At 38.6% G+C, this 21,891-nt stretch overlaps 1 long non-coding RNA gene and 1 pseudogene across 2 annotated transcripts in view; both read right to left on the minus strand.

Moving 5' to 3' along the window:
- The window catches only part of LOC309809651, a 392,993-nt gene that overhangs the window by 235,581 nt on the left and 135,521 nt on the right, over nucleotides 1-21,891 (minus strand). The window lies entirely within an intron of this gene.
- LOC309809504 (microcephalin-like) lies at nucleotides 5,085-6,011 on the minus strand (annotated as a pseudogene). The gene has a single exon. The product of its transcript is annotated as a microcephalin-like (transcript).

A 21,891-nucleotide genomic window follows, 5' to 3' on the forward strand; every position in this document is an offset into this window, starting at 1 on the left:
ACTAGTCAGTAGCCCTGAAAACTCAGCTCTCTGTTGAGTTCAATAAAAGTAGTGAACTTGCAATTTGCCTGGCTATATTTTTATTTAAAGGGTGACAGTGATATTCCATCTAGCTCTCTACATTCCTGAGTGGAAACTGTAAGTCTGGATTCCTCATTTTTTGAGGTTGCATCTTGGGACAATGTCTCAAGTTGACAAAGATATCAGGAAAGTGCTAGGGGTCTCCAGGGGCATGGATGCAAAGGGCTATGTTGCATATTACCCATCTAATTTGGGCCTATCAGTGAACAGGTTTCTTGATAGCAGGGGTCTGGTTATTCAATGGGGTCAGGGACTGAACATGGGAAAATTATGGGATTAGCTCAGAAAAGGGACCAGGGACGTTGAAGCTGTTGTTAAGAGAGAAGCTGGGGTGATGGGCTGTGTGATCCTGACTAAGCAGAGAAGTATATGAAGCCAAAGATGGTTCACAGACTAACAGAAAAATGGAACGATCATAAACCTAGAGGTTCAGTAAAGCCAACGAACAGATTCCATGGGACTAACTAATGAGAGAACCGGAGATGCAATAAGGAAAGGATGTGATAAAGGAAGGAATCAGCCAGTTGAAGATCAACTCTGGACTTGAACAGTTCAAGGTGCTGGTAATCCACTTTAAGGTGTACCAATAGAAAGCTCCCCAACACTTGAAACAGTCAAGAAGACATGGTCAGCTGGAACAGACTAAAAGGAAGTCTCTCAGGATGTTGCAGAGGGCAATCCCATATTAAGAGAGTTAACTCCCTTTGGAAAAAGAAGCTTTTTATTTTAGACTTCAGATAACCACAATTTCCTGGAGGAGGCAAGTTATCGTATCCTTTTAGTTCCCTTCTAACTTCATGATTCTATAAACCCAGCCCGACTTGCAGCTTTTAGGTGGGGTGAGTAATTGCAAGCTGAAAACTACCTTCTCTATTAACTTTAGGCTGTCTTATGTGGAAAAAATTTTCAGTGCCCAGCCTGGCTTTGCTGCCCTTCTAGTTAAAAGAAATGCAAAAGTTTATTATAAAGTCATATCAAAATTCCTGGTTTTCTCATAAATGACTTTACAGCTGTGGCCATCTAAAGCATGACCAGAAAAGCCTGTCTTGGTTTTAAGATAGTTGTTTTGAAAGTAGGATTGATTGGCAGTTGATTATCCATGGTTCTGAAGTCAAGATCCACATGGATAAAGAAAATTCACGTATAACCCAAAAATTCCATGCTGATGGAAACAACAAGGGAATAAAACCACGAGATAAAATTCCCATCTCTGTTCTCGTTCAATCTGTGATGGATGTGTTAATGAGCAGTAAAATGTGCAGAAGAGTCACAAGTGGGTGAATGCCTGGGTACACAGGGATGCTAGCAAATCTATAAGCTTGGATAATAGAATGAATAGAATGGCATGGTGAGAAACCCAGATTCAATGTGATTGATTAGCCACAGTTTTGCTGTTGAGAAAATTATCTTTCTTTTTAACACAGAATGATCCAGAATGGCTTTCATCACTCAACTCGGCTATGATATTTTCTTCTGGCATCAAATCAGTCTCCTGGGGTTATAATTGTTTTGTCCCAAGGATTACTCAACTATACACACACAAAGTCTGTACAAACACAGGCAAAAAAAGTACACTTGTCACATAAATAATAAAGCCAAACGTGCTAATTCTTTGCTGCCTCTGCAGTGACCCATCAAGGAACTTTTGTCAAACAGATTGGAGTCAAGTTAGTGTTACAGTTTTAAAGTGAAAAGAAACTCTAGGCATAAAAGTGTGCCAGTTTCCTAGCCAACGAGGCTGATAGATAAATGTGTCTGTAAGTTTACTCCTTTTTATAGAACTCAGTGGTCTCCGAACTTTTTGAAATACCCCTATCAATTTAAAAAAAACTGGAGGATTCATCCCCAGTAAGTGTTGGTTATATAAATATAAATTTGTGTACGTATGTGATATCAACCTACTCTAAAAATATGTTCTGGATTCAATAATGTTTAAAAGCATTTAAAATGATGTGACAAACATAAAGTAAATATTTATGAATGTCTTGCAAGTTTTCATACTTCCAAACTATCATTGACTAATATCCTAACTAATATCCTAATAATATATACTTAAGAGTATGATATGTTGTTAACCATAGTACAGGTAAATCCATATTTTAAAATAGTTACATTGATACTTGTGAATTTTTACTAACTTTTTGTCAGATCTTCTTAATGTGACTGACAAAAAGCTCCTAGTAGAAGAAGTGTCAACTCTGCCATGCTCTTACTATTGCCTTCATCTTGCATTATTAGTTCTATCTTGCATTATTAGTTTAATCTTGCATTTGAGTTTTCTGTGCAAGATATTTTATCAGCCATTTGTTCCATAATTGTAAAGGTTAATTTAGTAAATATATAAGTGAAAATACATACATAACATAAAAATATGATCCAAAATCCACTTAAGAGGACACGAATTACAAGGCATTGCAGTACAGTGGTAGTAATCAATCACATGAGGACACCAGTCCCAACTCTCCATGATGTGGAACTCCTACCCTTCCTACAAGATAGCTTCTATACCAACTGTCAAATGGACATGTGGTAGGTGAATATCACCATTAAATCATACATTAAAATCAGCTATATAAGCAACAAAAGAAAAAAATAGATAAACTGGGATTCATCAATATTTTAAAACGCTTGGTCTTCCCTGGTGGCGCAGTGGTTGAGAGCCCTCCTGCCGATGCAGGGGACACGGGTTCGTGCCCTGGTCTGGGAGGATCCCACATGCCGCGGAGCGGCTGGGCCCGTGAGCCACGGCCGCTGAGCCTGCGCGTCCGGAGCCTGTGCTCCGCAACGGGAGAGGCCACAGCAGTGAGAGGCCCACATACCGCAAAAAAAAAAAAAAAAAAAAAAGGATACACTTCTGAGAAAACTTGGGCGAACGATTAGAAAATGAGAATAAACCAAGATAAGTAAGGTAAGCACACAGATAACATTTTTGACTGCTGAATTTAAAGTTAACTGAGGGAGGCAGTTACGTAGCAGAATTAACACTGCAAAGTAGTGGAATAAAGTTCAAGGCAAATTAGTTTACACACATATATAATGATTTGTCAAAACAATCTGGACAGTCCCCTGGAACACTGCTAGTTACCTAGCTCAATGGCCATTCCCACCTGCCTCTAGCAACAGACCCTGATTTTATGAGTGCAGACACACACCCTAGTTAAGACTACACTTCAGTCTTGCTTGCAGTGCCCTGTAGGTGACTTGTATTTTGTTTCCTACTTCCTAGGCTAAAACTACTGCAGTCCCCTTAGCTATGCCATCCTGAATGCCATTGCCCATTTTAAATTAAACTGGCAGATTAAATTAGATGTACAAACACAAAGAACTGTATTGTATTTCTTGACTCATCCAGAGTGGTGTTTTGCCTTTGTAGCTCCTGGGCCACACATGGCCGCACTTAGCTTGCAAGCAGGAAGCGCCACAGGACTGCATTCTGGACAGCAGAGCTCGGCAGCGGCAGCGGCAGGAGCTGGTGAGGCTGCTCACAGGGAGCTGGCTCCAGGGAAGCCAGGCAGGAGGTCGGGAGCCCGCTCTTCAACCACAGAACAGCCTCCCCGAACCCTGCCTGCCTCTTTCTTTGGCAGGACGGAGAAACACAACTCTAAGTGCAGCCATTGGTTTTTGCATTTATCCGTTATCGGCGGCCACAACCAACCTTAACTGATACACATGCCCATCGCATAAATATACAGATATAAATTCAGGACAGATGAAACAACTAACCTTAAAAATAAACCATACAAGTAATAGCAGAAAATACAACAATTTTGAAACCTTGTGGTGGAGGAGTTCTAAGCATCACAGGAATCCTAGAGGCCAGAAGGAAAAGACAAATAGAACAGACTTGTCTACCTTAAACGTAATATTTCTGTTTCTCAGAAGTCACTGCATTATGACAAACAACAGAGTTCATGTATCTTACTCAATCTAGTTTCCCAAGGGTGTGAAACTGCAGTTCTTATAAACAGCTGGCAAAGGGTAAAATGGCACAAACTTTTTGAAGGGCAATCTGACAATATCTACCAAAATTTTTAAATTCTGCCTTTATGAATTATTATTGTGATACATGAAATACACAGGAACGTAAAGTTTCATACAGAAGCATGTCCACTGGCGTGTGGGTTATAACAGTAAACAGTGGGGGGAAAAGCCTTATGTCCAGAGAGGAAAACGGTTACATAAAAAACAAGAACCACCATACCGTGTAGTTTAAAAAGAATAAAAACTGCAGCCCTGTTTCTAATAAAGAAAAATTGGGGGAATTCCCTGGCAGTCCAGTAGCTAGGACTCCTGGGGCCTGAGGTTCAATCCCCTCCCTCATTGGGGAACTAAGATCCTGCAAGCTGTATGGCGAGGCCAAAAATTAAAAAAAAAAAAAAAGAAAGAAAAAATGGAAAAATATCCACCAACAGACAGATGATTCAATATCAAAACTCTAGACTACTATGCAACATCTTTAAAAAATAAAAAAAGATGTAGGTCCACACCAATGTACTTTTCAGTAAAAAAAAAGAAAGCTGAAAATAAGAGGTATGCCATGATCCAATTTAGGTAAAGAAAAGCTACACCACCACAGAGAAAAATACAGAAGCCTTATCTTTTTCATGTATACACAGACATGTGACCCACTGAAAAAGATCTAGAGAAACATATCAACATAAAACACGGGTTACCCAGGGGTAGAGGAGAATGAGGTGGGAATCAAGACGGATGTTTACTACAAACGATGTACTACTGGTCAACGTTTTATGAAAATGTGCCTGTATATTACTTAAAAACTTTCAAGATAAAAGAAATAAAGGAAAACATAAACTGAAGCATTAGATACTTAATCTAAAGCAAACTCCTTCAAAAGAGGGGCCCAATTAATTTTTTAAAAAAAGAAAAATCCCAAATGTATGAAAAATTACAAAGGAACAACAGGATTTTAAACCTGGAGAATACTACATACCCAATATACTCTTTAAAAATCTTAATAAAGCATAAGATTTTCTGGAAGAAAATATCAACAAAGTCTATGCTGATAGAGGTAAAAAAAAATGATTATAATCTAAATTAACTAAAATATGTATGTAAAGGAAAAAAAAAAAAAACCCTTTCCACAATTTATTTACCTACTTCGTAACTTCCATCGTATGAAGTGTCACTTACAGGTGGGGGAAAGATTCTCCCGTTTCTCCTTCATCTCCTGCAGTCTCTTCTCCATTGCACTGTGGTGGCCACTGCAGATTTTAACTGTGGGACTGTACACCAAGGAGCCATTAGATTCAAACAAGAGAACAGGAACATCATTATCCAGAGTGGTTTTCTGCTGTTGCAGCACTTTAGCCATTTTCTCAAACTCCTTTTGCAGTCTTTTATCATTTTCTGGTGTTTTAGGAATAAAATCTTTGGGCTGCATGCACTTGCGTTTTTTTTCATTAGGCTTGGTAGGTGCTCATTGGGATTAGCTGCAGGGAACAGCGATTCATCAATGTGCACTCCGGCTGTCCCGCATTTTTCAACCCAGAGCACTGAGACGAGCTTCACGCCTCTCTTCTGCGCTTTGGCCCAGGTGCTCTGGTACCCGTCTTTGAACACGACGTGAGTTACTTGTTTGTTGAAAGTTTTTGAAACCTTTGCCCCCATGTCCGCAAGTTGCTTTGTAAATGTCTTTGAATAATTTTCTGTTCCACTGGCTGACCACACTTCTACATACGCCACAACATCTTTCAGGACGGAGCCCCCGAGAGCCTCGGGGGCCGCCATGAGGGGCGGCGGGGAGCTCGCCGCGGCGGAGCCTCGAGCCTGACGGAGCGGCGGCACTGAGCATGCGCAGCGCAGGCGTGCGCCGCTCAGCTCCTGCTCCATTATTTTTTTAAAAATAGTAATGTATTAGTGAGGATGTGGAGATATTAGAACATTCATGCATTGTTGGTGGTTAAATAAAATGGTTCAGTCACTGCGGAATAGTTTGATGGTTCCTCAAAAAGTGAAACATAAATTAAAATATGATCCAGCAATTCTACTTCTAGGTATATACCCAAAAGAATTGAAAACAGGGAAACAGATACTTAAATGCCAGTGTTCATAGCAACATTATTCAAAATAGTCGAAAGGTAGAAACAACCCAAATGGATAAATAAATACACAAAAGTGGTATACCCATGCAATGTTATATTATTCAGCCCTAAGAAGAAATGAAATTCTGATACATGCTACAACGTGGATGAGGTATGAAAACACTATGCTAAATGAAATAAGCCAAACACAAAAGGATAAATATCATATGCTTCCATTTACATGAGGTAGCTAGAAGAGGAAAATTCATAAAGACAGAAAGTAGAATAGAGGTGACCATGGGCTGAGGGGAAGGGGAAAAGGGGTTATCATTTAATGAGTGTATGTGATATGATCACCTCCCAGATGCTGTAAGGTTTATGTATGTCTTGGGATTGTCATACACATGATACCTCTAGGGCCACCACATATTGTTTTACCAGTGTTTGCCTTTAGGCAAACTGCCTTAGGGTACAGTGGTGCCCTAAAAAGTGTTGCCTGGTAAGCGGGTGTGTGGGTCTGAAATCGAATTTGTGCTGTGCTCCCTAAGCCATGTGCTTTGGAGGAAGGTTACATCATGCTAGAGGAAGGGGTGCACTGTTTAAATCATTTTGAAACAGTGTACAAAACTGTCGCATGTGTAATAACCAATAGTTCTTGTTATTACTACCTAAGTTCAAAACCCCAAGGCTGGAACAAATAATTTCAGGATTTCCTACTAATATTCAAGTGCACCTTTCTTGGCCTATCTAGAAAAAGTTAAGTTTGCCAGTTGCCGTACCATCTTGTTAGCCAAGACACTAAAAATCTGTTATATTTTCTGAGTGAAAAATGGTAACAAAGAATTGTTGAATGGGGCGGGGTAGGGGGGGCGGTCTTAAGGCTCCAAGATCAAACTCACACTCATTAAGTAGTTAATTCACTAAAATGTGCTGCAAATTATTTTTGCCAAGTAAATGAAGACCAGGGGCTAAGAGGTGAAGTGAGGTCTCCAATGTCACACAGGTGATTAATGGGGAAACTAGCAAGAGAATCCATATTCCCAAGCAGCTGAGGCTCCTGCCACAGAGAGTGAGTGTGATGTTCCCCAGGCTGGGGAAACAAGCATGAGAAATCCAGTCCAGGCATGGCTGGGACTGTTGGGCTCCACAGTGCAGGATGTTAGTACCCTCAGTGTAGATTAAGATGTTTATGACATCCTCATATGAAGTAGAGCAAAAAAATGAGTAAAGTAAGAAAAATGTAATGACATCACCCACCATTTTCATGCCTGTGTTCTGCTTTTCTTGGAACTTTCCACACTATCCGGATCTGCTAAAGGCAAGGCATACATTGTCTTATGTACATATATAATACAATGTATGCATTGTATATAGATATTTATATATTTATTTTCTTCTCCATTTACCTAATCAATCATACTTGTTCCAAAAAACTAATTTTATTTAGTGAATGTTCTGGAATTTCAAACATTCCCGAAAATAAGGAAAACAAAGTCCACTTCCCGTATTTTTTTATTTTTTATTTATTATTATTTTTTTAATTTTATTTATTTATTTATTTTTGGCTGCGTTGGGCCTGTTGCTGCGCACGGGCTTTCTCTAGTTGTGGCTCACGGGCTCTAGAGCGCAGGCTCAGCAGCTGTGGCGCACGGGCTTAGTTGCTCCGTGGCATGTGGGATCTTCCCGGACCAGGGCTCGAACCTGTGTCCCCTGCACTGGCAGGCGGATTCTTAACCACTGCGCCACCAGGGAAGCCCCCACTTCGCTTAATAAGCTGTCTCTGGCCCTTTTTTGAAATATAACCGGTAGAGGTAGAAAATGAATCTGGAGAGAAGAAACGAAACTAAGCAAAAAAAAAAAAAATTATATATATATATATATATATCATATATATACACATATATATCATATATACATATATATATCATATATATACACATATATATCATATATATACACATATATATATATCATATATATATGATTTCCATTTGACTGATAATTCTCATTCCCTCTCCCTACTCTCTATGCATCCTCATGTGTTTATGTCATTTCTGATTTCAGGTTCCCTGGGTGAACTCCTGTAGGCTATAAGCTAAATGACTAACAAACACTGGCCAAGTTAAACCAAGATGTTACAGGTACGAGAAGGGCCTGATTACTCTGAAGAGATGTGAAGTGAAAAATCTTCACCACTAGATTATATTATTTCATGGCAACTGAAACCAGCCTACCCCTAATGGATCAAGAGCCATGCCTTCCCCTGCTGCCGTACACATGGATCCAGCTTGTGTGCTCTCTCCAGGAATGGTGCAGAGCTGGGAAGGTCTTCCAGAGGTCACCTTTTCCTAAGGCCTCCAGGCAGTTTTCCTCTAAAGCATTACAGGTTTTTTTACTCCCCAATTCTTTAAAATGCTCTGAACAACTGACAGTTAGATCTCTGATGTCTACAGGAAAAAATGTTAGTGTCAACGAGTCTTAATTTTATTCTTAGGCAAATCTCTGTTTAAGGCAAGGATGCCCTTTAAAGTCAAATTCAGTTTTGCTTTTCTTTATTCTCGCATTTTGATTATACTTTAGGAAGCTGGTATTAATATTAATGGGAGGTCAGATCACAGGCTAAAAGAAGAATTATGTCCATTTTGAACAGAGACTTTTAGACAACAAAATGATCATTTAGTGTCTATATTAGATTCCTTCCTGAACTTAGCCTTTAGGCAATCGGTTTATTAAAGGTTCTAAAAGCATTTGGCCTTTATGTGAATGGGAGTAAGCTCTACAGAGTTTCTAACTATAATGAAATCAGAAGGGTCATAAACCCTTGCACTGTAGACGTTAATTAATGGCCAGTTTATCCCACAGCAGAGTAAAGTGCTGGGATAGCAGGTGTGTTTGGGGGAGGTATATGACTGCCTGGGAAGCAGCTGGACTTGGAAGCCTTTGGACTGAGAACAGAGAGATAGCAAATCTCTTGCACAGGGGCAGTTCATCCATTCCTTTGACCCCTGCGTGCCTTAACTAGACTCCTTTGTTTCTAGTAAATTCTCCCTCTACACATAGAAAAACATGGTTTTCCTATCTTTCAAAGGAAATAAATTTGCTTCCCACTCTCTCCCCTCCCCCACACCTGGACTGGACATTATTTGTCTTGAGGCAGAAGAGGCTTCAACACAACACGTGATCATATTTAATGGTCTCCGAAATTACTTCTGTGAAATATCCACCTACTTGCCTCAGCTTGATTTACTGCACTGCCTGGAAATAACAAATGTAATTACTTTGGAATCAACATAATATGAGGCCAGATTGCCTTAACATTCCTTTTGCTTGAGAGGAACTTAATATGAATGAGAACCAGCTGTCTGTCTGTCATCATGCGCATTTGGTCAGCTTTCATAACTGATGACAGATATGGCTCTTTTGGAAAATACTTTAAAGTTACATAATTGTAATGGCCATTTTTTCTCTGACAGCTTTAATATCTATAGTGAATCACATAAAGCACGTGTATCTTACCTGAAACCAAGAGATAACCTGGTGTTCTCCAGACAGTTATCTCCCCCGGAAGAGTTTCCCCCAGCCTAACGTTTTAGATTTCTTTAATAAAAGGGGTAGTATGTTCTTATTCAAGAAGAGAAAACAAATGAAGCTTGTGACTTCATAACAAAAGAAATTCCCTAGTGAAACCTGAAGCTTTGAATGGCAAGAAGGGTCTTCGGAGTATGTATGTGTGTGTATGTGTGTATAAAATTTGACTTAATTAGCCTTTATTTCACATCTACTAATTGCCAGACATTCTGTCAGACAATAAAACTTTTAAAATGAACTAGCATTTTGGGGGTCTCTTACACTACCTATATTCACTTTCTTATTTAACCTTTACAACAACCCAACCTTGTGAATTAGGTATTAAGACCTGCCTCTTTGCAAAGAGAACACTGAAGTTTAGTGACACTAGTAATTTTCCCAAGGTCAGAGAACTAGTTAGTAATGAAGTTGAGAGTAGGATCTAGGCCTCATTGATTCAAGTCAGTAAGAAAACTATTAGTGAAAGAGTTCAGAAAGATTGGCAAATACAACTCATCATAAAAAAACTGGTAACTGTCTATATACTCGTAAATAACTAATTAGACAGCATAAAACAGAAAATTGCTCCCATTCATAAGTCAGAGTAATGAGAGCATGACAGACAAATAGATCAGTGAAACTGGAGCACAACTGCATGTGTGCATATTTGATACATGACAGAGGTGTAATTACAATGGAAAAAGGAAGGGCTAATAGACAAGTGGCGATTGGAAAATAAGATATTCATATGATTCCCTACTTTATACTATATAAACATTAAAAATATTTCAGGGAAATTAAAAACTTAAATGTGAACAGCAAACCTTTAAACACTTCAGAAGAAAATAAAGGAGACTAAATAATGCTGAAGTATATCCTTAAATAAAACACAGAAAAGCACAAATGACACAATGAAAGATTAATAAATTCAGTGTATTAAAAATAAGGCTTTTTTTAACAACAAGATACAACACAAATAGTGAAAATACAAACCACAAACTGGGAGAAAATATTTGTAACAAATGTAACTAACAAAGAATTAGCATCCAGAACATGTAAAGATTGCACAGAAATCAATAACCCAACAGAAAAATGGGCAGTTCACAAAACAGCAAATCCATTGGTCACTTAATATGTGAAAAGATTTTTAACCTTACTAGGAATAAAGGGAAATAAAATTAAAACAATGAGGTATCATTTCACAATTATCAAATTGGCAAATGTTTAAAGTCTGAAAATACCTACTTTTGGCCAGATGTGATACAATAGGAATTCTCATTTACTGCTGACGGAACTGGAACAACCACTTTGGAGCACGATTTGGCATGTCTAGGAAAGGTGAAGATGCACACTGCCTAACACTTAGTAATTCTGCTCACATGTATATATCTTAGAGAAACTCTAACATGCACACAAGAAGAAATTTTAAAATGTTACCTGCAGCACTGTTCATGAAAACAAAACAATAGAAACTCCAATATATTTAAATTTTAAAAGGACATATTTTGATAGATTCATAAAATGTAACACTACGCAGCAGCTAAAATGAACAAACTAAATATACCTATTTATGGCAACATGGATAAATCTCAAAAATATAACATTGACAAAAGAAATAGCTGCAAAGCATTTGTATAGTATAATATATAGAAAGTTCAAATACATGCAAAAATATAACATTATCAAAACAACTTACAGAAATTTATGCTTTACTGAACAATGAAACATTGTTTGTGTTTATACAGCAGTATTAAATCATGCATATAAAAAAATAGTGCTTCTCTCTGAAGAAGGGCAGATAAGAGTGAAATCAGGGCACTTCATAAGGAAAGGCCCTTGAATTTTTTCTTCTAAAAAAATCTGAAATGAATATGGTGTTGGTAGATGATGGAAAGAAAGAAACAGAGAAAAGAGGAGGAAGGCAGGAGGGAAAAAGGGATGGATGAAAGGAAGGAAGAAAGGAAACATGAGGGCAGGGGGAGGCAGGAAGGAAAAGAAGAAAAAGTATGTGGAGAGTATAAAACCCTAGATCAAATCATTGAGATTCTGTCTTTTAAGGGTAGAATCATTTAAATTAAAAAAAAAAAAGCTTAAAAGAGAAATTTCCAGATTTTTTTGAAACACGTAGTGAACAAATGGGGCTAGGTATGATATGATTTAATAAAATTCACTAATTTAAATCAACTAGGAGAAGGTCAATTTGAATTAAACAAATCCAGAAATTTTGAGAATTTAAAGGCATGCAATTATAAAACTTATTCTGTACCTACAGCTATTCAAACTGATTGCAACAAACAGTTTATCCTTATGTCTGTGGCAGGTTTATGCCTTGAAATGTGAAGCAGGTTGGTCTCTGTGTACCCACTCTCCTCTTTCACTTGTACCCCAAGGGCAATTTTCCTTCCTCTCATCCAGAAACAATAATTCAAAGGAATCTATGAGCTAAGTGCCTAATCTTTTTTTTTTTTTTTTTTTTAGAAGATGTTGGGGGTAGGAGTTTATTAATTTATTTATTTTTGCTGTGTTGGGTCTTCATTTCTGTGCGAGGGCTTTCTCTAGTTGTGGCAAGCGGGGGCCACTCTTCATCGCGGTGGGCGGGCCTCTCACTATCGCGGCCTCTCTTGTTGCGGAGCACAGGCTCTAGACACGCAGGCTCAGTAGTTGTGGCTCACGGGCCTAGTTGCTCCATGGCATGTGGGATCCTCCCAGACCAGGGCTCGAACCCGTGTCCCCTGCATAAGCAGGCAGATTCTCAACCACTGTGCCACCAGGGAAGCCCCGCCTAATCTTTAAAAAAATCTGCATGTGTATATTTCTCTTTAATATTATACTGTACATACTGTTTTTAACTGTTTGTTTTACTGAACAGTGAAACACTGTATTTTTTATCAAAATGAGATCATACTCAATATTCTTTTACTTTTTCCAGTTCACATTCACTATATTTATTTCAAAAAATGTTCATTTCACCTAATATTAGAACTCAGATTCTATGGGCATCATCAGAAAATCTGCAAACAGCAAATGCTAGAGGGGTATGGAGAAAAAGAGATCCCTCTTGCACTGTTGGTGGGAATGTAAATTGATACAGCCACTTTGGAGAACAGTATGGAGATTCCTTAAAAAAGTAAAAATAGAATTACCATATGATCCAGCAATCCCACTACTGGGCATATACCCAGAGGAAACCATAATTCAAAAAGACACATGCACCCCAATATTCATTGCAGCACTATTTACAATAGCCAGGTCATGGAAGCAACCTAAATGCCCATCGACAGACGAATGGATAAAGAAGTTGTGGTACATATATACAATGGAATATTACTCAGCCATAAAAAGGAATGAAATTGGGTCATTTGTGGAGACGTGGATGGACATAGAGACTGTCATACAGAGTGAAGTAAGTCAGAAAGAGAAAAACAAATATCGTATATTAACGCATATATGTGGAATCTAGAACAATGATACAGATGAACTGGTTTGCAGGGCAGAAACAGAGACACAGATGTAGAGAACAAACGTATGGACACCAAGGGGGGAAAGTGGTGGACGGTGGTGGTGAGATGAACTGGGAGATTGGGATTGACATGTATACACTAATATATATAAAACAGATAGCTAATAAGAACCTGCTGTATAAAAAAATAAATAAATAAAATAAATAAAGGCAAAAAAAAGGAATTTAGATTCTACTCATGGATCCAAATACTCCATTTAAGACTGATTTGTACAAATCATAGCCAATCCAAGCCCATACACTGCACTTAGTTGTTTTATTCCTTATGTCTCCTTTTATCTGGAACAGACCCTTTATTTTAATGACCCTGAACTTACAGGATCTTACAGGATATACCACCTTCTGAATTTGTCTGATTTCTTTTCCATGGTGAAATTTAGCGTGTTCTTTACTTCATAGCTGAGAGCTACATTGAAAGGTTCTGTGGATTTAAGTTAAGCACGTGTGGCTAGACAGTATCATCAATAATGTTACCAACTTCATTTTGCATCACCTAAGAAAACACATACTACCTGGTTGACCCACCATTAATGATACTAATATTAACCACTGGATGAGGGTGTGATAATTTGATTTCTCTGTTTAATAGTAATATTTTCTCCTTTACAACCTGAAAGTAATCTGTGTAGTGTTACTCTGGGGTTATACAAGTGTTCCTTTCATCATACACCATTGACTAAATTGGTAATTGACAACTGATAATCCTGAATTAATAATTTCATTACTGGTCTGTGTAACAAGGAATAAAACAAGCGAAAAATCCCTGCTCTTGTGGAGCTTATCATCTGGTGGGCGAGAGACATCAATAAACATTAAAAATTAGAAAAATGTGTAAATCAACTATACGCGTGGCAAACCACAGAGCCCACGTGCTCTGGAACCCGCGCAACACAGCTACAGAGCCCGTGTGACCTGGAGTCTGAGCACCACAACTAGAGAAAAGAAAAAAACCCTGCATGCCACAACTAGAGAGAAGCCCACGTGCCGCAACGAAAATTCCTGCATGCCTCAAGGAAGATCCCGTGTGCCGCAACTAAGACCCAACGCAGCCAAAAATAAACACATAAATAAATAAATAATCTTTAAACAACAAAAAAGAAAAATATAGTATGAAGTATGTCATGTGCTGAAAAGTGCTATAGAAATAAATATAGCTGGGAAGTGGTAAGGACCTTCTCTGATCACCCTGTGGAGAGATGACCTCACAAGCAAGTGTTAGCCCTCACATCTGATGGTCTCTCTGACCTAATATTCTCAACTCAGAATAGAGGGTTCCAGTGAGAGGATATGCCAGGTTTCTGGAGCTACTGCAACAAATTACCACAAACTTGGTAGCTTAAAACAACAGAAATTTATTCTCTCGCAGCCTCTGACCTTCTTGGTGGCTGCTGGCAATCCTTGCCTCGGAGACACCCCACTTCAATCTCTGCCTCTGTCTTCACTTGAGCTTCCCCTCTGTGTCTCAAGACTCCCTCTCCTTTCTCTTATAAGGCACCAGTCATGGGATTTAGGGCCCACCCTAAAACCAGGATGATCTCATCTCAAGATCCTTTATTTAATCACATCTACACAGACCCTGTTTCCAAATAAGATCACATTTTCAGGTAACAGGGGAACTTATCTTATTGGTACCACTATTTGACCCAATAAAGAGATAACAGAGTATGTTAACTATAGTTAATGCATCAACAGAGTGTAGTACAGGCTTCCTCTTTTCATTCTCACTGGCTCCAGGAATGAACATCAATATAATAAGAGTATATTAGACTGCCTATACATTCACATACATATACATACTATAGTGCCTTTAAGAAACTGTTTCCTAGACAAATAGTGTTATAGAAATCAGAACTTCCTAAGGTGGAATTAAGCTAGATAGATAGGTGATAATGAATTGCAAAAAACTCCCTCTTCCTCCTGTGTTTTTCCTTTACTCTCACATGACCACCACACTCCCAACACTTCTGACGCCAGAAGTGTGGGAGTTTTTCCTACACCAAGCAATTCTGTGATACCAGCTGGGTGTCCCACAATTTAACTCAATTCTGATACTGTCTACCTGGAGATAGCATCAGATTTCACAGGTTAAAGGCTTAGCCCCATGAGACAGTTCCCCACTTCAAATGCCAATCGCAAGTAGGAGGTCCCCAGGTTACTCACAGCTTTTGCCTGATGGCTACAAATCAGAGGTTCCCATTACCTCCTCCCCATTGGATTCCATTATCTGCTAGAATAGCTCACAAAACTCAGGGAAACAGTTACTAAAGAATATAACAGTTTATAAAAGAATATAACAAAGGATACATATGAATAGCCAGATGAAGAGATACATAAGGCAAGGTCTGGTAGGGTTCTGAGCACAGGAGCTTCTGTCCCTGTGGAGTTGGGGTATGTCACCCTCCTAGTATGTGGATGTGATAACCAAGCTTTCCAAACCCCATACTATTGGGATTTTCTGGAGGCTTCCTCACAGAGGCATGATCAATTACTAACTCCATTTCCAGCCCCTCTCCCCTCTCTGGAGAATGCGGAGTGGGGCTGAAAATTCCAAGCTTCTGATCATGACTTGGTCTTTCTGATAACCAGCCCCCATCCAGAAGCCCACCAAGAATCACATAAGAACAAAAGACACTCCTATCACCCCAGAAATTCCAAAGGATTTATGAGCTCTGTGCCAAGAATCAGGGTCAGAGACCAATGTATATATTTTCTATTATTTCATAGATGGTCTCTCCATCTCAATATAAAGATGGCAGCTGTTTAGTTGCATCATTAGCAAAGCAACATAACATGTTAAAGTTCTTCAAAAACACTTGTTTTGAATAATTAGTCTATTCCCCCAGCTTGTTCACACAACTACTTTATTCAATAAAACAAATTTTAGCCTGATCTGAGGCTAATTCTTATGAAATGTGAATGAATTAAGTGTGAGTTGATCAAGTGTCCTGGTGCTGAATTTACCCATCAATAAAACAAGTTGTAATATCACTTTTCTAACCTTAGAAGTAGATGTTTGATCACACAGCTGATTCTAATGACTTCTAAATAGAAGAGAGAAGTCAACTTCATCAGTTAAAAAATCAGGAAAATATTACTGAGATGCTTACCACATGTTGTTGCGTATAAAATACCAAAAAAAGATAGAGATAGGAGGATTGATTTTATACTCAGAAATTCCTTACAGTTGATGTCATAGTCTGGTTGAACTTTATATTTTGACTGTGACATTATCTTATTTTTAAAGAAGATTAGGTAAATAATATATAAAGCTATAAATAAAAAGGGAATCTCTAAACCCCAAGGTCCTATGGAAAGGAGTCATAACTCTCTCAAACAAATGTGGTAAGTTAAAATATACATATACAGGAAACAATTACCCAAGTATTACAAAGAATCCAGTCAAAAGTTAATTCCATCCGGTTAAGTGTATGCCAAAGCCATAATATTTTATTTTAATACAATAAAGATTATATCAAACATCTCCAGAATCTGGACCAAAATACATAAGAATTATTTTGATAAAATACAAGCTAGGCAGTCATACTCCTTTTTGTAATTTTTCACATCAGTCACTTTGGTAGAATGCAAAGTGCCTTCAGAATAATACAAATATCTAACATATCAGCTCTGCCACTTAATAGTCACAGGGTCCAGAAAAAAGATCTCCTAAACAATGTGACCTACAGCTTCTTCAACTGAAAAACTGAATCATAGTCCCTATCTTGCAAGGTTGTTGGGAGGTTATAAACAATGTGGGTAAAATGTCTGATTTTGAATGCCTACTGTTATTCTTAGGCTGTGGTCTTTCAAAGGTAAACCTGAGAAATCATACTTAGGTGCATTTGCCTACTTCATGTAACTCTGTGTCCAAAAAAAGTGAACATTTCAATAATAATTTGTAAATTGCATCTGAACGTGGAAAGCTGGCTTTTATATACTTATTTAATTGCAATCAGAGAAGTGTGTTGTTCACCATGTGGTAGACATGGAGATACAACACTCAGATTCCCCTTCCAGAAAGGACTCGCTGCCCAGCTGTGAGGAATGTGGGTCACTCTTGGCCTCCAGCTGTTAGTCCATCAGGGGCTGCCTCAGTCTTCCAGCTGAGGTCACACCACTTGTGGGGTAACCCCCAGCCAATGACACAATGGTAGCCAAGGGCATGCTCTTCTTGCAGCAGCCTCCAGCCAATGACTGAACAAAGCAGGGATACAAAGGTCTGCTATTTCCACCTAACGCAGCATCCCTCTAATGGGCAAGCTGTGCTCTGAGCTCCTGCTTGGCTGGCAGAGGCTTTGCCAGGTTGTCACACAGACTCACGGCACTCTCTGCCCAATCCTGCTTCTCATTCCCGTTCACAGGTTCGCTCCCCAATAAATATTTTACACTTCTAACTGCCTCAGTATCTGCTTCCAGAGAACCCAATCGTGACACATAAATCTTTCAGAAATTTATGTTATTAAACAACAGTAACAACAACGAACCCAGATAGAAGAATCAATGGAAATGCAGTTCTTCACTACTTTGTCTAAAACGTCCCAGACAGGCACCTACTCTATTCTTGTTTTCTCCCCAGCTTTACTGAGATATAATTGACATATAACTTTGTGTAAGTTTAAGATGTTCATTTGAAAAATAATTATATTGTAAAATAATTACCACCAGACCTCCATCCTGTCACAGAATTACCATTTCTTTTCTGTGGTGAGAACAATTAAGATCTATTCTCTTAGCAACTCTCAAGTGCGTGATACAGTATTATTAACTGTAATCTAAGGCTGTACATTAGATCTCCAGAATTTATTCATCTCATAACTGGAAGTTTGCACCCTTTGACCAATATCTTCCCACTTCCCCCACCCCTCAACTCCTGGTAATCACTACTCTATTCTAAATGAATAATTCAGTCTGCATTTGTAAGTGTTAAACCAATGTTAATATTTGTGAGTATTTTTCCCTGTTTGGTCTAATATGAATTTGCTTGCTACAAGTTAAGCCCACTTCTCCATGTATTCACTGTGAAAATGAAGAAAAAAGCACCTACCCTGTGATTCAAGACATTTAAGCCATTCTTTTGCTATTGATTAAGATTCTCAACTTCTTTAAGCATCCCTCTGAGGTCTTATTTTCCAAGCTATTAATCATTTTTATTGCTTTTCTCTGGACGTTATCCAGACTCCCCACCCTGTATTTGTCTTCAGATGAAGAGCTACAAACCCATAGCAGATCTCTAGTAAGAAGCTGGCTGTGGTAGAGTAGGATAGCCAAGCTCCATGGCCACAACTCCACTGACAAGGATTAACTATGAACAAGCTTTCCAGTTATGTTCATCTATATTATTCAGTAACTACATAATCTGAAACATTTTATTTGTTTATATCTCACTTCATTCTGAGCAGTATTTTGGATGGTATTTAAAAGGCACCAAGGATCAGCGATACATAAGACATGACTCCAGGAGATACACAGAACTTCATGTTTTCCATCAGTTCCACAATAAACATTATTAAAATCTTCCTATTAAAATAAGAATGGCACTTATACACACACATGTCCCTAAAAGTGATGGTGAAGGACACAATACAATGAAAAAGGACCACATCCTTTTATCTTCCTCTGTTAATCTTTTAAAATAAGTGTCACCCGCTCAGCTTGCAGTCAGTGTTCTTTGTGAGCCAGCATTCTTGGCCTCGACAATCTGGCCAGATCTGCTTTTCTAGCACATTCTCCAATAATCCCTTCCCCCACCCTAAATTCCAGTCAGACTGAACTATATGCCATTTCTCTCCAAACACTGCTGTTTTCCCTAGGTCTCCACCTTACTTTCATTTCCTATGTCCTCAAATGCATTTCCTCCCCATTTAAAATAATTGAAGCTGTCCAAAGCCCAATCTGAAAATTCCCTTTGCCTGGAAGTCCTTTCTAATAATGTGTCTCCTATCATATCACTATGGCCAGGAACAGTCTTGTCTTTGTGCTTTTGACAGCTTTCTGCCAAATAGTCATCCAATAAATCATTGAATTAGCTACAAATATATGCCAGGCACTGAAGTAGGTATTGGAAATATCACTATAATCTAAATTGACTTGGTACATGTCCTCAAGAAACTTCTAGCCATGATGAAAAAAAAAAAAAAATAAGAACCACTGAAAATGCAATGACCATAGTTCCACTGAAGGCAGAGGGCTCTTGGGCTTGTGTAGGAGACACAGGAAAGGTTCCTAACTCAGACTTCAAGTACAGGGAACCCTGATGAAGACTAATATGCAAGCATTTAGCCAGGAGAACTGGCTGGGTGGTGGTGATTGCTACGGGTAGAGGAATAGGTCATGAGAACACCAGGGGAGAGACAGCACTATAGTTTCAAAGCATCTTTGTGGGGAACATGAAGATGGGTGGGGTAGTAAACCCAGAGATGAGGCTGAGATATAAGCAGAAGCCAGGTCACAACAGGCCTTTTACACATGAGAGAGTCCAGATATTAGCCTGAGGACCATCGCAAACCACTGAAAGATAATCATAATTTGCATTTTCAAATGATTCTTCTGGCTTTAGTGCAGAGACTAGGTTACAAGAGAGCAGGGCAGAGAACAGAGAGATCAATTAGTAGCGTGCTGCAGTAATCCAGGCCAGTCGCAAGAAGTGTATAATAGGAGGCTTATACCCATATATTTTAAACAAGTATAATTTGCCAAATTCCAATTCAAATGCATACCTACCAGCTCTCTCACCCTTTCCATGAATAAAATTTTAAGTGAAACTGACAGAAAATATGCAACTCGCCATATGATCAAGGGGCCTCTGACTGCCCTGTGCCAGACTGCCTTGTCCAACATCTGGATTTTTTTTATATTTTTATTGGAGTATAATTGCTTTACAATGGTGTGTTAGTTTCTGCTGTACAACAAAGTGAATCCAGATGTATTCACTTTGTGAATACATATGTGTATGTATACCTATATACATATACCTATGTATATAGGTATACATATATCCCCATATCCCCTCCCTCTTGGGCCTCCCTCCCACCCTCCCTATCCCACCCCTCTAGGGGGTCACAAAGCACTGAGCTGATCTCCCTGTACTGTGCAGCAGCTTCCCACTAGCCATCTATTTCAACATCTGGATTTTTAATACACCTGGTAACACTTAAGCATTGTAACCATAATTATCATGAAGAAATTCGCTGAGTTTCCAAGCGTTGCAGTAGTTCATGGTTCACACGCTCAATCAATCAACAGTGCAAGCATTTTTATTCTTGCAACAGGCATAATCATGGCACTTAATTGATAAGCAGTGAGGACAGACATATAGAGAATATATGCAAGAAAACCCACTATCAAAGGAAGGTGCCATATTCTCCTCCTTACATTCCTTTGACCATGAGCAGAATCAGCAGGCACTTTACTTCTGTCTTTGTATAAAGCTGACTGCGAGATGAGAAACAGTGTAGAGCCTACTACTTTGGGAGTTTATCTCTTTGGTCAGAAAATAGCACAGAACTCCCAGTATAATATAAATATGTTTTTGAATGGCAGAAAAGGAGATATGGGAAATATACCACATGATATTTCCTTAATGGTTATAGCAAATACTCCCTGCATGATTACCAGCAGGTCTCAGAGAGGATGTGTCCTCTTCAGTGTGGTTAACACAGTGTTATGGTGAAGAACTGGGGATTGTTTTAACGGCTGCCATAGCAACTAACTAATTAATATCAAAAAGAAGAACCAATAAACCATTCTGAAAAAGCTAATTCTTTTAGGTAAATGTCCTCTGTTATCTAATTCATCCAAAATTAAGTAATTCAACTCAGTTACCTAAGCACACGTTTCTTTTAAACCAGATTTACAATCATTTTGTCTTGAACCATACATCAAGAAGCTATATTGCTCATGTCAATGTTCTATGGATTCTTAACGTAACTGTTATCATTTGGTTCTGTTTAGTCTTAATAGATGAGGTGAGTATTTGGTTGTCCCTGCTTACAAAACCATCTGGGCCATATGTATTGTGTCACTGTCCTATGAGAAAATATTTGAGCCCAATTTGTCTTCCTGTTTGTCTATGAGCTAAAGTGGTTCAAAATTTACAGTCTGTGGATTATCTTGACCATACTTTGCCCAGAGCCTCCAGTTAGGCATGTCTCCTTGTCTGGCTCCTAACTTTCATAAAGAGGTGACGGTTTTCCCTCGTGTCAGAGATTTTGCTCAGCTAACAGACAGAGGATAAGCTATACAAGGTAACAGACGAGATCAAATTGCAAACCCCTGCTACTTGCCAAGGCTAATAACCTTGAATTCTTTGTTCCTCAGTAGAAGATTGAAGAATATGCAATCCATCTATTCCTTTAGCTATTCAAAAATCTTTACCAGATTAAGTCCGATAAACAAATTATGTAATAGGATAACGTCATATTGGTTCCTAGTTAAATTTGTTTTTTCTGGATGTGCATTAACTATCTCTCATCAGCATATATTGAGGAACAATATGAAAAAGAACCCTGTAAATCTCAGCACTATATTTGCTCTCAGGATGATGTGAAATAAACACATTATCTCTTATACCACCCATAACCTCTTTAAGAGGACCCACAGGATAAATTTTTCATAGGTCTTAGTGCTGGAAGGAACTGTGTTTCCCCCCAGGCAATTGGATTTGTTTTTCTTTTATGAAACAGG

This window comes from Mesoplodon mirus (assembly GCF_964341445.2).
Source record: "Mesoplodon mirus genome assembly, chromosome: 8".
Lineage (NCBI taxonomy): Eukaryota > Metazoa > Chordata > Mammalia > Artiodactyla > Ziphiidae > Mesoplodon > Mesoplodon mirus.